Genomic DNA, 16,877 nt, shown 5'->3' on the forward strand with positions numbered 1-16,877 from the left:
AATGAGCTAGTTTGAGGGGGTCATTAAAGTATTTTTTCAATCAGAACAAATTTTGATTTGAAAGCTCGAAGGAACTACTGGGGAAATTTCTAATTTAGAAGTTTGGAAAAGTTAGGATTTGGGATTCTAAACTGTAGCCAAAATCAAAGGAAAGAAACTTGAAGATTGGAGGACTTGAAGGCTAGAGGTAGGTGTCAATTTTAATTTTGTTTTCAAAATTTATCTCAAACCTACAGAAACAAAAAACAAAATAAAATCAAAGAAATAGAAAAAAAAATTAAATAGAGAGTATAGAAGAATAGGGAGAAGGAGAAAAGGAAGAGAGAAAGAGAGTGAAAGAGAGAAAAAGAATAGAACAGAGAGAGAGGGTGCGGAGAATAGAGAATGGAAAGAAAAAAAAAGGAAGAAGATAGAGAAAGAGAATGTGAGTTGTAGAAAATTAAAGAGAGAAGTGAAAATGAGAGAGAGAGATAGAGGAAGAAGAAGAAGAAGAATTGGAGAGTGAGAGAAGAGCGAGGAAAAGCGGAATTGGAGAGGAAGATAGAGTGAAGAAGAATGAAAAATTGAAAAATAAAAATATATATTCAGAGTAGTGGGACACGTGTCACCACCGCATGGTGACACATGTCGCATTTTGGGCCACATGTTAAATGGGCAACATAGCTTGTTCCCAACTGTCCAATTTGTGTTTTCTCTGGACGACTAGATCTTGACCACGTTAGCAATCTCTACCAAATGATCTAGGTCACTCAAATGAGGAAACATGATAGGGTGACTATGGGCTGCCACGTGGCCCCCAATGAGTTGAATCGGTTGACCTAACATTTTAGTAAACCGTTTTTTTTTTTAATCTATTTTATTGTTTACTTTTTTAATTGGTTTTTTATTTTCAGAAAATTGGAAAAACTAATGAAAAATCATAAAAAAAACAAAAAAAATTTGGAAAAATATTTTTGAAGTTAGGAAAAATATTTTGAGTTATTTTGGCTAAAAATTTAAAAAAAATGGAAAAAAAATACCAAAAAAATGAGGAAAAGTCTTTAAAAATCTCAGAAAATTTAAGAAAAAAATGTTGAAAAATGTCATAAAATTTCAAAAAAAATTTGGGAATGTTTTTAAAGATATTTTTACTTATAATTTGATGATTTTACTTGATTTTTGTGTGTATGCATCCTAATGATTTCAGAAAGGGTAAAGAGATATGTTAGAGCTCACTTATATTAGCTTTGAGGTGGGGTTTGATCTAACAAGATCCCCTCATTTAGAGGTCTTATTAGACATTCCTAATTGTAATTTGATTTTTATTTTTTATTTTTATTTATTTATTATTTATTATTTATTTATTTTTTTATTTCAAGGGGTTAATTAAAGACCATTAACTTCAATTTAGGGATAATTTATGATTACTTAGGTACCGTTCATAAAATGAGTGTGTAGGGGGTGCTAATACGTTCCCTTTGCTTAACTGTACGCCTGATCCCAACTCTAGTAAGGCAAACTAAGGCTATTGGTTCCTTGGCGTAGGAATATTCTGGAGACCAATCAATGAGTAGTAATTAAGGGTTCTAAAGGCACCTAGGTAAAATATTAGGTTAGTGGTGATTCCATTCAAATTAACAATATTATTATTTCTCACCATTCCAGACCCTTCTCCAGGACGTTGCAATAGTTTGGCGACTCCACTGGGGACCTAGAGAGTCCAGTCATTAATTATTTATGGATTATCTCAAATATAAATTTAATGGTCTTTCGATTGCTACATGATTTTTTGTCTGAAAATATGAATTGTAGTGTACATGTGAATATTTTGCTTGATTATGTAACTTCTATATGCTTAATTCTTGTATATTTGGAATAGATGGATGATCATGTGCAAGGTTTAATGATATATAGGGGGGGGGGGGTAAAAGGATAGACTTTTAAAATCTATGCGAGCACACACATTTATCACAAGCCTCCTACCCGAGCTTTGCCATTTAGGAGTAGACAGGGGTGTAGTACCGTTAGCTCTTATAAGACAAGGTCTTTTGGGGCGCATGAACCACTACGCTCAATTTGAACTTTATCCAAGCCCATTGGGTAAGGATAGGGGACATACTAGAAACCTATTGTTGATAGAGAATAGAGCTTGAACCACATATATTTTTGGCTCTAGTTTCCTTTCCTAGGATAAAGCCTTGGTGAAAACCTTAAAGTGATAAGACCACATGGGCTTGAGACATGAGCTTCATGCTTCTCCACATGATTTAACTCACTCTTTTGTGTATATTTTTTAGTTCCTTTGTGTTGTTTCCCACATTTTGCAATCATATTAGGCATACATACTACTTTGCCATGATTCTGGAGTGGCCCAATCTACCCTTTGGACAACTCAATAATGGTATACAATGAGGAAGAAATAGAGGTATGGAAGTGTTTTGGAGTCCAACAAAATCATCAAAAAAGTAGTTGAATTAAAATAATTGAGGTGGTTAAGGAAGGAATCGACAATCTGGTCAAGTTGGGGCGTTAAGCGAATCAATTGTCCCAAATCTCCAATCATTGTGCCTTTAAGAAGTTACCACTCTTCTTATGGGGGTTTGTTGTTAAGTTTTGTCTCAAAAATAATGGTATAGTTGTAGGGAAAGGTAGAGTTGCATGAAAGAATTGTTAGCTGAAGAAAGATTTGTCAAAAGTGGAATGCTTAACAAATAGGATAATTATTAGGACTCACTAAAGTAAAATAAATTTGCCTGCAAGTTCGAGAAGACAATCTGAGTCTTAAATTGAGGATTGTATATCAAGAGCTAGGTTGATTTGAGAGTTTTCATTAGGTGATGAGACTTTTCCAAGAATTCTGGCAAAGTTCTTTTAGGTTGCACCCCATTCATGCATTTTATGCATATTCATAGCTAATGGGTCCCTACTCATATTTCAGTTGTCTGAAATCTAGTGTTTCAGAGTGGTAGAACTAAATCTGGGGTTTCAACATTGAGCAGAACAAGACAATCTTTCTACATCCCTATAATACTAGACAGAAAGCTAGAACCATGGGAGAACATTTGAAAAGCTGTATGAGAGGTCTTGAGCAAAGTCATGAGGAGATCCGACAAGATGTTCGAGTGATTAAAGATCAAATAAATAAGTTAATTTAAGATACTCACTACTATAAAGTAAGGGGAAAACTATCAAATCTCCAGAACCTGCAGCTGAAGAAGATCCTCTATTTCCACTACAAATTACACCTGTTCGAGAACATCCATCATCACTATCGGTGAATTTTTCAACTATTTCCACAAAAAAAAAAAAATTGGTTTTTAGTGACGAAAGTATTAGCGATACTTTAAATTTCATTACTAATACGTTCGTCACTAAAAATCACTTTTCTCGCTTATACTATCATAGGAAACTATTAGTGACATTTTTTCGGATATTAGTGACGAATCCGAAGCATCAGTAATAGTCATTTATTAGTGACAGTTAGAATTGTCACTAATAGTAGGCTATTAGTGACGATTTTTCTAAACTGTCACTAATAATACATTTGTTGGTGAGGAAAGAAGTCAAGAATATTAGTGTTGTTTCTCATAAACCATCACTAATAATGCATTTGTTGACAGGGAAAAAGGTCAAGAATATTAGTGACGGATCTCATAAACGGTCGCTAATAGTATATTATTAGTGACGATTTAGAAAAATTGTCACTAATAGTCTCATAGTAGTGACAATTTTTAGAACTGCCACTAATAATACATTTGTTGACAGGGAAAAAGGTCAAAAACTTTAGTGATGATATTTATAAACCGTCACTAAAAGTCTTATATTAGTGACGATTTTTAGAATTGTCATTAATAATGCATTTGTTGACTGGGAAACTGTTCAAGAATATTTGCAATGGTTCTCATAAATCCTCACTAATACACTACAAAAAAGCTGACTTTTAGTGACGAAAGTATTAGTGATGCACAAAAGAAACAGATTGGTTCAAATATTTATGCATGGGTGGGTTGCTCGTGAAAATGATTACAATTCATATGAGCTAGTAGGAGACTATCTTCGTAGTAGTGGACAGATAAAAATAGTTGTTGATATTGTCGAGGAAGCAAAACATAATATAAATAATGTTGTGGCTAACCTAGCCAGTGTGCGTACACCACAAATGATAATCTGGATGAGTTGAAGATAAAATACAACGAGAAGAACATGTCATTAAGTAGAATGATTGAAGAGAAAGACCATCACTAGTAGTCTTATATTAACTAGTGACGGTTTTTAGAACTATCACTAATAATGCATTTGTTGATGGGGAAAAATTAAGGTCAAGAATATTAGTGACAATTCTTATAAATCATCACTAATAATGCATTTGTTGACTGGAAAAAAGGGCAAAACTATATGTGACAATTTTTCTAATTACTTGGGCAGTGTGCTTCAAATGCAGTGGCCAAAAACCATTTGCAAAGACTTATTCACAAAGACTTGTAATGGAGCAACGAAAATGTCCATCAAGTGAAATGAGCAAACGCAAATATAAAAATGACCTTGCCTTGGTAAAATACCTAGAAACTGACCTAGTTGATGAGTCGGACCAAACACCTCGCCTTGTTAAACCATAACCTATCTCTCAAATTCCAGAGCGGAATGATCTATATGTCTGGCCATGGACTGGGATTATTATTAACATAGTGGACGAAACATATGGAAGAGTTGTCATTGATAGTGAATATTGGTTGAAAAGATTCTTTAAATTTAAACCTCTTGAAGTTCATACCTTTTGGAATGACCGTGTACAGACCAAGGAAGTCGTGGTGAAACTCTGCAATGATTGGACTGATTTTTAAATGCAATAGAGTTTGAGAGATCTTTTGAAGTTGTTCATCACAATAAAAAGGAATGGGATGCACAAAAGAAATAGCTTGGTTCAAATATCTATGCATGAGTGGGTTGCTCGTGAAGATGATTACAATTCAATAGGGCCAATAGGAGACTATCTTCATGGTAGTGGAGAAAAAAAAAAAAAAACAATTGTTGATATTATGCAGGAAGTAAAATAGGATAGAACTAATGTGATGGCTAACCTAGCTAGTGTGCTTGACACCCCAAATGAGAATCTGGATGAGCTGAAGATACAATTTTACAGAGCATTGATCTATAAAAATATTTTTGTTTTGTTCCTTTCAGGTAGTCGTGATCAAGGTGCGTCTTTGAAGGTCGTCAATTTTTAGGCAACAACAGTTGGCGTCGTCTGTGGGAATTCTTTTGAGAGGTTTTTCTGATCCTTGATCATGGCTATGCAGATATCCAATTGCTATGCAGAGATCCCATAAATACAATTTGATTTATGTTATCACCAAGCTTGGATTACTATTTTTTTATGACTTGGCAAGTGCGACTGCAGTATACATTAATAGAATTAATCGTGATCCAATATTTTTGACAATAGAAGCTTCATCTGTTGGAGGTTTCTATGTCATCAACAGACAAGGCTAGGTTTTTCTTGCAACTGTAAATGAGGCAACAATTGTGCCCTTTGCTGTCTACCTTGCCAAAAAAGGAAATCTTTCTGGTGCCAAAAATTTGGTAACTTTACAGCTGATTTATATTTATATAAATATGTACGTAGACATATAATGGGGATTTTTTTAGAGATGATTAAAATGAACTAATTTAATATTCAAAAATGTTTAGAGCATCTACATCACAGTCATAATTCACAATATGCGCATCCTAAGAAATCTTCTCTAGTAATTTGAGAACAGTCATTTTTTTGTAAAAAGAACACTAGGCTGAAGCACATTCTCAAGGACACAGAGGATGAGCATAGGAAAGAAAATTTTGATTTTTGTCTTTAAATTTTAATAACAAGCTCATGAAAATAGAACACAGAAGTTGAAAAAAAAGTTATTATTGAGAGCACACTGTTCTCTGACAATGATAAGCAAGATACTGCTTAATCGTGCCAAGGAACCTTTCATTTGGTTGCAAATTGCCCCCCCCCCCCCCCCCCCCCCCGCGTTGTCCATAACCACTTTTAGAACCTCCAGAGACAAAACCTTCCTCCTTCAAAGGATATTGTCACCTAAATGCTCTTGTGCTGAGAACTTCATCGACAACTTGCATAGATTCTTGAAAAGTAGAAATCCATCCTCCTTAATTTTATTGCCACCAATGTTGGGCTCCTTATGCATTTCACCACCTTCCAAATCATCTTTTGGATCCATTTGGACCCCAAAAACATTGTCATTCTGCTTATTTAGTGAAATATTTGGTGACTGTTTTACGTTTGGAGCCACTTTATTCACTTCCATAACCTTATTGATGAAGTTATGCACGAACTGTATCGAACTCCTTTCATTCAAATTCTTATCCATAAATTCTAACAATCCATAAACATAAACCAATGGAATATTACCTACATCCATGGAGTCTTCCTCAACCCTTAAGAAGATGATCACCATAATCTGTGCGAGAATAGCCTTTGCGTAGATCTGACTGGTGTCGCTCAAGCTACCGAGGTACACGTTGTAACAAGTTCTAACAATATGAGACAAGCAGTCTCCATGGATCAAAATGTAGGGAGATCGAATGGTAGAGAGTATAGACACCCTTATTTTAACCAAGCCACCCAAAAGAAGCATGGTGAAATGAGATTTTACTTTGAGTTCTTAACGTAGCTCGTCCTCGAACATTTTTTTTCAAAATTATCTACCACCTCTGATATACCCTTCTGATTTTCAACTACTTGAGGTCCGTCATAATTCCTCTTTATAGTAAAAACTTTCAATATATATATAGGCTCTATTATATTAGGTAACGAGTTTTTATATTAGTAAAATATCATACTCAACACTCCATTCTCTTGTTGGCCTTACAAGGCGTGTCAAAGATATTGTTTTGACTTGATAGCAAATAGATGATCTTAAGCATATGTGATCTTAAGTAAGTGATTGATTTAAGGAGCGCAAGCCACTGGAATAAAAGTCAGCATGTCTTCTTTATTTTGCTGTCATGCAAAGCTTATCTTCTCAACAAGAGAAGCATGATCAACATGAACGCGTAAGAATCCCAGCAGGGCTTTAAAGAGGAGCTAACATAAAGCTTGAGTGATATTATGAGAACTTCCCTGAGTTTATAAAGACAATACTTGTCTTAACAAGCTTAAAGAATATTATAAAAACTTTGTCCAAAGTACCAAGTGGGAGCCCACACAATGTGAATCGAATACAAAGCAAGAGAGCCTAACAGCAAAAGCATGAAGACTTAAGAGTTTAGAATGTCCAATCAGTGGCCTAAGATAGTTCTGTTATGTATATAGATTCATCCTTCCGTATTTTAAATATCTTGTGCAAATCATGGTAATACGGGCTACATCTTCTAAGGGTTATTAATGTGACTTAGCACGATCTTTTATTTTTCAAACACTCAGAAACTATTTATAAGAATCAAAGCAAGAGAACAAAAAGGATTTTTGAAACCAAAAATGAAAATTCTGAAGTTGGTCTGCCTAGACCACTGAGGTGTACCCTTAGAAGTCTGAAGATGCAACCTCAGACAACTAAAGTTTTACTTCAGACGTCTGAAGAATTTCTTCAGAAGACTGAAGAATTAGTTTAGTCAACTGAAGATTTATTTGTTGAAACACAGAATAGGCAGAACACCGTTAGAAGGCTGAACCTTCAATTCAGTCGTCTGATCTGGGACTTCAAAAGACTGAACTTGAAGTTTAGTCGTCTAACCTTGTGTCCAAAATATAATTTTCAGTGCTTTAAGGAGCATAAGAAAATTGAACCCGATAGTTCAGTCATCTGAACACTGCTAACGATTAGAAATTTTAAATGTTTTAAATTTCAAATAAAGGTTTCTTGAGCCCCAAAATTAATGAAAACTTGGAATACACTCCAAGTAATCTTGGGAACCACGAAATCACATTTAGAAGCCTATAAATACATGGTTTTGAAAATCAAATAGCACACCAAGAAAACCAAGAAAGAAAGAATTGAAAATCGTTAAGCTATCTTGCAATCAAACTCTCTCTTGCTCAAATCTTACTTTTAACTGATATGCTAAAATTTCTGAAGGGCTGGTCATCGTATAGAAACACCCAACCTACCTCAAAGTTTTTGAGTCCTTGCTAATTCTCATCTAGAAGGAACTTGGTGAATTCTTCTCTTAAGCTCAATTGTACTTTTCATATTGATTATTTGAATTTCTTATAAACTACATGATGTAGGTGATTGTATACAATTGGCTTATCGTCTAAGTTACGTTCTTTTGGTTGATTAAGTGTGTCACATTTTTGTATTAACAACTTACAGTGTGTCCTTAAGTGATGCATTCCAGGTATTGGATCGTTGACAGAGTGTGGGGTATCACTTGGAGAGGCATTGCTCTAGCCTATTGAAGAAGTGACCGAGGGTGGGGTATCACTTGGAGAGGTCTTGCTCTAGTGTATTGAAGGAGTGAACGAGTGTGGGGTATCATTTGGAGAGGCGTTGCTCTAGCCTAGTTAAGGAGTGTTTAAGCATGAGGTATCGCTTTTAAAAGGTTTGTTCCACCCAAGAAGGAACGGTATAATGGAATTCTTTGGTGGTATTGGCCAAAGGTGAGGACGTAGGTTGGGATAAGCCGAACCTCGTAAAAATTGTTGTGTCACTCTTTTTCCCTATTCTTTTTAATTTCCAATATATATCAACTGCGTAGATGATTTAAATTTCCTTATCATAAAAACTACGTGGATTGGATTTTAAATAAACTAAAGATTAATTTGTTTTTGGGACTTGTGGAAGCCGAAAGGAAGTACGTTGGTTAATCAATATTAATTGCTGAAACCTTAAGGGAGTATGTGGATTGGTCAACACCCAAAACCTATTAACTGAAGGTTTATTTGAAATCTAAATTTCGGGAAGATTGCGGATGTTATATATTGCCTATCATCTTGAAAGACAAATTTCATTCTCTATAGGGCTTGAATCAAATTCATATATACAGGGCTACAAAAGCTGAAACTTGTATAAGAGCTGGTTTTCATATTTTGATTGAATATTTTATGGTTAATTACTTTGAGTTATTAAAGTGTTGAATCTTGAAAGCATTGCTAGAATCAATCAAATTTGTATATCTTGTTTTGATCATTTTGGTTGAATTGAATTGATTGGAAGAATATATGAAAATCTACAAAAGTATTCAAGTTACCATACTTATACTTATTTATAAAGGTTTATAACTTAATTAATTTTTTGCTGAACTTGTGATTATAAACCAATTTGTTTATGTTGTGTTGAAGTATTGGTTTTCGGATTGATTGTCCTAATAAGGTTTGGTTGCGTGATTGCTAAATTAATAACAGGTTAAGAATTCATGAAAAGAATTTAAAATTTTTTTTAATAATCCAATTCACCCCCACCCCCCCTCTTGGGACAACTCCTTAACTTTCAACTGGTATCAGAGAGGGGTTATAACAAATCCTAACAAGTAGTTGTATAAAGATCTAGATGGCAAACCTAAGAGTAGCTCCCTTTGGAGAGGGTCAATCCTCAACTAGGCCTCCCATCTTTTGTGGTTTAAATTACATAATTTGGAAATAACGTATGAGAATCTATCTTCAAACAATGGATTGGAAGGCTTGGAAGGTTGTCACACATGGTGACTTAATCCCTACCAAACTAATAGATGGAAAAAAAGTACCCAAAGAAGAAAAAGACATGACCGACAATGACATAAGATGTTACAAGTAAAATCAAGAGCTATGAATGCATTATATTGTGCTCTTGATATAATGAATTCAAAAGGGTCATAGCATGTAAATAAGCCAAAGAAATATGAGATAAACTAAAAGTAATTTATGAAGATACTATAGATGTTAGAGATAGTAGAATTGACATGCTCACAAGCGAGTACGAGGCTTTCAAGATGAACCCGAATGAAACCAACACTAATATGTACACTAGGTTCACACACATAATAAACTCCTTAAACCAACACTAATATGTACTCCACTTGTGAGATGATCTGGAAAATCTTTAGAGGACTTCATCCAATGTGGAAGTCAAAAGCCACAGCTATAACGGAAGGAAGAAATCTTAAAAATACATCCTTAGATGAAATCATAGGATCCCTTCTCACCTATGAGATGGCCATGAATGAAAGAAGTGGAAAAACTAAAGCCCAAGAATATATAGCCTTTAAAGCATCAAATGAAAACTCTAGCAGTTAAGATGAAGAAGATGAATTAGCCTTCATATCCAAGAAACTTGCAAGAATACTAAGAAGGAAGAATAAATTCAAAAGAAAAATCCAAAACTCAAGTTTAGGTGGAGAAAACGCTAAGAAGAAAGAAACAAAGAAAGAACTACCTATATGCTACAATTGCAAGAAAGTTGGACACCTAAAATTGGATTGTCCAAAACTTAAGAAAGATTCAAAAAGAAAAAGAAAAAGAAAAAGGTAATGAAAGCAACTACTTGGGATAATATGAGTACAAGTAGTTCTGATAACGAATCAAGTGACCAAGAGGTTGCTTATGCTTGCTATATGGTTTGGGACGATGAGGAAAGCTCCTCTTCCAAATCTTTTAATAGTTCTTGTAGTGAGTCATCTAATGAGTCCGATGATGAAAGTATGCTTTCTTGTGAAGAACTTAAAAATGATCTATTCAAAGTGCATAAAATTCTAGTTAATGTGACTAAACGATACACATAATTGAAAATCAAGAATGAAGGAGTAATGAAAAAGCTAGAATCCTTAAAACTTGTTGAAAGTGAAAAAAAATTGAAAAATCCAAAGACTAGAAAGTAAGAATGAGAAGGTAATAAAAGAACTAGAAGATCTTAAGCCCAAAACTTCCATGGATAATGAAAAAGACATATATTTCTGAATTATAAAATAAAATCAGCAAGATGTCTCTAGACCAAGTAAAACTGCAAGAAAAAGATAAAAATACTCAAGACATAGAAATCATTGATCTTAAAGAAAAAAATTGAAGATCAAGTTAAAATAATCTACAATTTCACCAAAGGAAAAGAAAACTTTGGTAGAATGATAAGTGCACAAAGAATGTCTCTAAACAAAGAGGGCATAGGGTTCAATGGACATGAAAATATAAAGAAAAAGAACCTCTATATGGGGTACTTTACGAAAGCACCCAAAAACTATGCTAGCACCTCTTCAAATGCCTATACTCACACTATATGCTACCTATGTAAAAAGAAGGGACATATAAAGTTTGAATGTCCATTAAATAGGAAAGATGTGAAAGTTAAACAGGTTTGGAAAGTAAAAGAAACATCTCTTGTTAAACCATCCGGATCCAAGAAAGTATGGGTACCAAGATGAAAGACTAATTCATAAACCATAGATTTTAAGTATTCCCTTTTAGAAATTAAGAAAACCGCTTAATCCAAATCAAGGATATTATTAATCTAGTTGAAATGAAAAATCTCAAAGAAAAGTTTAAGAGCTCATTGACAATTATATCATTGAAACAAATACAAAAAAAATGGCATTGTTAGCCAAAATCATAGGATGATTTATACAAGACTTAACTTAGAAAATATTAAGATTTGGAAAGCAATATGAAATGAAATCAAAAGAAAGAAAATCTGAAGCAAAAATGAGCTTATTACATAAGAACTTTGATTAATGAAAAATTTTGAGCAAAGCGAGAGGTAGTTAAGCTAAATGAGAAATATTTAAGAAACATGAGAAACAATTTGAGCACAATGCACAAATAATTATAATATGCTACGAGCTAAATGCTGATATTCTAGTATGCATATGTGATGAGATACTTGTTGACCTTATAGGTCACGCCTGGTTTTGATTATGACAAATACTCATTGTATCTAATGAGTGTTTGAGGTTTTGTGTAGGAATTAAGATTGTTAAGATCAAGATGGGCACAAAGCAAGTAAAGCCTAAAGACCAATTTATAATCAGTGTTGTAATATGTACTTCATTTACATACTTAGTTTGTAATAGTTAAATAGGGTCTTTGGTTTGTAATAAGCTCACACACATCACATGCATGATAATATGTAAGCTCAAACCAATTAGAATGAAAAAAGACCTTAGAAAGACCTTAGGTCGACCGACACTGGACTTTTTCGGTGACTTTAAAATTGCACCCCAAATGACCCTAGGACACACACATTTGCACTTATGTTTGATAGACACTTAATTAGGGTTTGTGTGTATTGAAACGGGACTCAAATGCACAATTTGTGCACTTTGGGTCGACCTACCAAGGCAGTTCATTTTTCCCTGGTCAATCGAAACAGGTCTGGGTCAACAGTTGACCAAGGTCCTGGTCGACTGAACCCGTGTAGTTCAAAACTTTTGGTCAACCAAAACCCTCTCTAGTCAAATGTTTGACCATCTGGTGGACCGAGCAAAAATTGTACTCCAACTACCTGGTCGACCGAGGGTCCTCGGGAAAAATTCCAACGGTCTAGTCGACCGAACCAGTCAATTCAAAATGGTCCGGTCAACCAAACCTTGGAGAAATGGGAAATCACCCACTTTCGGTCGATCAAGCCTTTAAATCAAAATCCTCCTAGTTGACCGAACCATATGAGATCTGGTCGACCGGACCTCTCGGGTTGCCCTGATTTTTACCGTAGTTAAACATTTTTTAAACAGGGCTAAAATATTTGAAATGTCATTAAACTTTCCTAATAATACCCAATAGGTCCCTAATGGTCATATCTCTTCCCATGTCTATATATATGAGATCATTTGTGAAAATTAGAGAGATTAGCTACTTTGATTAGGAGAAATTCTCTGAAATTTCAAATCCTATAATACTCATTCCTAAGCCCCAACCACTCATACTTACCTTCTCTTATTGCTCAAAATCTCTGTAAGTTGATTGAGTGTTTGATTAGAAAGGTTTGCTCTCCCATTTTGATTAGATTGAATTGATTTTTTAAGGGAGCTAAACCTAAGTGTTCTTAGGGGACTTTGTTAATAAGGCTCTCCTAAGAAGACTTATATAAAACTTTTGAGTATTGGATATTCATTGCAATATCCTGAGAAATTTGTATTTGTTTTTGGAATGCAAAACTTGTCAAACATTTTCAAATATCTATTGTGCCTTTATCTTGAAAAATATTTGAAGAGATATTTGTTTATGAGATAGTGATCTTTGTTGCAATATTCATTCACTCATATATTATTTGCTAAATACAAAGATTACACATCTTTTGCAAACCAAACATATACATTATTTGACATTTACATGCTTCAGACATCTTGCTAATTGAAATACTTAAGGCTTGATATCTTTGTGTGAGCTATTAGATTGAACACATATTGTGATAGAAAGATCATACTGGTTAATACTCTCACGTACTGATTACAGTGATAGCAAATATTTTGAGAGTTGAAATATTGGACCACACTGAGCTTACATATTATATCACTTGTGGTGTATGTAATTGCGCGTATTTGGGTACACATCTGGTTTACCTGAAAGCATATCCATTGTACCATTTGGTTGTATTTTAAGTACTATTGTATTTCCAGGCACGGGCCTGAAGAAGGAGACTAGCCCTGGAATAGTCCCGGATTGACTTAGACCCGGTTAGGAAAGGTAGGTGCGCCATCCTGTTAAGGCATGTAGGCTGAGGTTAGCCCCGCTAATTGACCCAGTTATGATTGAGGTCAGCCCTGCGCTAATTGACCTAGTTGTAATCAGTGTTGCTCCACCCTTAAGTGAGCTATTAGTGGAATCCTCGGGCTTGCGAGCTAGAGGTGAGGACGTAGGCACAGTTGGTCGAACCCTGATAACATATTGTGTGTTTGTCTATATTGTCGCACTTTATATTTATCGCACATGTATGTTATTATGTGAATGATGCGCTTGATTCAAATTTTTGAATATTATATTTATTAGCATACTTGGAATTGGATTGAAAGACCCTAGGTTGTTATACTCAGCTGACATCTAGTTCAACTTAGGAGAAAAGTTTAAAATTCCAATTCACTCCCCCTATTGGGAATACACCAATTCTAACAATTGGTATCAGAGTCTCGTTGCACTTGACTTAAACATTTTTGCAAAAAATCGTAATGGCTCACATTGGTGTATCCCCATTCGATGAGGGACAGTCACTTTCCAGTCCTCTAGTATTTTGTGGTGTCGACTACACCATATGGAAAGTTAGAATGACCATATTTTTTAAATCTATGGATTGGAGGGTCTGGCTTGTGACTGCTAAAGGAAGATGTGCACAAATAAATGAGAATGATTTTAATATGATTAGTTCTAATGCCATGTACATATTATATCTTGTGTTAGATTCTGATATTTTTGTTGAGTTTGTGGCATGTTAGACTGCATAGGAAATTTGGGATGAACTAGATTAGAAGTATGGAGAATCCCAAGAAAAGGAGATAGTAACTCCTCCAAATGCTCCAAGCTTAAATGATCAGGAGGAGTTAAATCATGAGCTTGAAATCATCGAAGAGGTATATGATTCTCACTCCAGCTTGTTTAATGGCAATTGTGATGAATGCTGTGATGGGTCATATACTGAATCATCTGTTGATAATACTGTAAATGGTTCATACGATGTTTACTATAAAAAATCTTGTGATGAGTCATCTGTTTGCTCATATGATCTTTACTGTGATGATTCTCATGCAAAATCATGTGTTGTTTCAAATGCTGAATCATCTGAGAATATTTGTGATAGTCCTGTTGAACATGCATGCAATGATTCGTATGAAAACTATTGTGTTAATTCTTTTGATGAATCATGTGCTGATTTGAATATTAAAAACATGTTGTCGAATGAAAAACTAGAAAAGACTTTATTGAAAATGCACAAATGTCTAGTTAGAATTTCTAAGCATAAAATACCTTTGAAGAATGAGAACAAAAGAATAGAAAAACAATTAAAGAGGCTAGAAAATTATCATGCTTAGATGAAGAAATAGATGATTATTCCAAAACGGATTTCAAAACTAAAAATGAGAAGAATAATCATAATAAACCCTTAAGAATCAAAAAGAAAAACATTTTCAAGAAGGGTTCAACCTTACTTAATATATCCCATAGTCTTTCCTCATCAAGCAAAAAGAATTTTAATAAGCATAATTTTTCACGTATATACAAAACATGCTTATTTCATGAAGTAAAGGGGCACACTTGGTTTAACTGTCTATTTAGAAGTTCCAAAGGCTTGAGTAAAGAAATGAAGTGGGTTGCCATGAAAGCAAACCTCATAGGTCCTAAGGAAAATTGGATTTAACTTGATTTTACTTAATTAGTTAATGCTTCCTTAGTTCCTAGGCTTAGGTTTAGGAGGTTAGGAAAATTAGTTAATGGAAAGTGGTTGTTGCTTACAATGATAATCTTAGTGTACGCACTCACCTATCTTGTTACACTAAGAATCCTTATCCACTTCCATATGGACATGGCATATATGTCTGGTATTCAATTCAAAATGCTTAACCCATGTTATCATGAAAATCACAAGTTTAAGCTTACCTTTGTCCATCGCACAGAATTGAGCTTTAGGGATCTAGTTTTGCATTATATCTCATTACCCTAATCTCATTAGACAAGACCTAGTCATCACTCTAGGTATAAGCACTGTTCATTAAAATTCCATATTTATTGCGTGCTTATTAAAATCCATCACTTTCAATCAAGATTAGAGACAACCACTAAGGGATTCACACTTCATTGATAAAATCAAAATACTCCCTTTTGAACCAAAGATACAAAAGTCCTCAAATTTTGGTTTATCTCATCTATAAGAAATCCTTACCAAACCATGATCATATTCGGTAAGGTTTCACCCATTCCTTGGTTTACTTTCCATTCATCAAAAGAGCATAGCTTAAGAAAAGCCTCATACTCCTTAGTGCTCGGTGCCAAAATAGGTCAAAAAGTCAATTCTTGGTACGCACCTCATCTAAGCAATATCTCTTCACCAAGAATCCCTAAGAATTATATTTATGTTGCAATATATCAAATCTGGACCTTAGGGAGAACTTTGGATCAAAATCAGGAAAATTTAGGAAAATTCACCATGCTCGATCTACCGAGCATTGCAAGTATAAAGTACCCTGGTCGACCGAACCATGTTGACCTTGACCCTTACGGTCGCCGAACCTTAGTGAACGTACTTCCCACGGTTGACCGAACCTTTCGATTTTCCCATGGTTGACCAAAAATGGTTGCAGTACACCCTCTCAGTCGACCGACAATCTCAGTTCATTTTCGCCTCGGTTGACCGAACATTGTTAGTGCCTGGGGAAAATCAAGCGTCGGTCAACCGTATCTACTTTTGGTTGACCGAGCTGTGATATATATATGGTTTTTCTTCATTTGCAGCTCACTTGCGCGAAATTTTTGAGAGATCTTTCACCCCTTCCTTGTATTTCCAAGCATCCAAGCCTCACATTTGTACCACCATGGAACACATTGAAGGCCACAACATTTAACACGCCGAGGATGAGTATTTTCTTTTAGAGAGGTGCAAAGTCAGATACATACGAGAGTTCCATCCCAAGGAAGCAATATTAGGTAAGATTCTCAATCTGGACTTCATGAATCAATACTTTAGTAACGTAATGGACATGTTCGAGCATCAGGGGTGGAAAACTTTTATTTCCTACCAGCCTGGGGGTCATTGCCCAACTTATGTTAGAATGTTTTACCCCAATTTGGGTAACGATGAAAATGGGTACTTCTCCTGTGTATTGAGGACAGATGTGCGTTTTGACGCTTAGTATATCTCAGATGTCCTTGATATTGACCGTGGTGACTTCGAGTGCCCCAATGTGGTAAATTCCTGGATCTTCGAACAGGAATTCATAGTCACCACATTCGCAAACCTAACCCTATCTGACCTTAGCACTACTAGCCAAAACCATCCCCCACAGTACAA

Source organism: Malania oleifera, chromosome 12 (assembly GCF_029873635.1).
Source record: "Malania oleifera isolate guangnan ecotype guangnan chromosome 12, ASM2987363v1, whole genome shotgun sequence".
Taxonomy (NCBI): Eukaryota; Viridiplantae; Streptophyta; class Magnoliopsida; order Santalales; family Ximeniaceae; genus Malania; species Malania oleifera.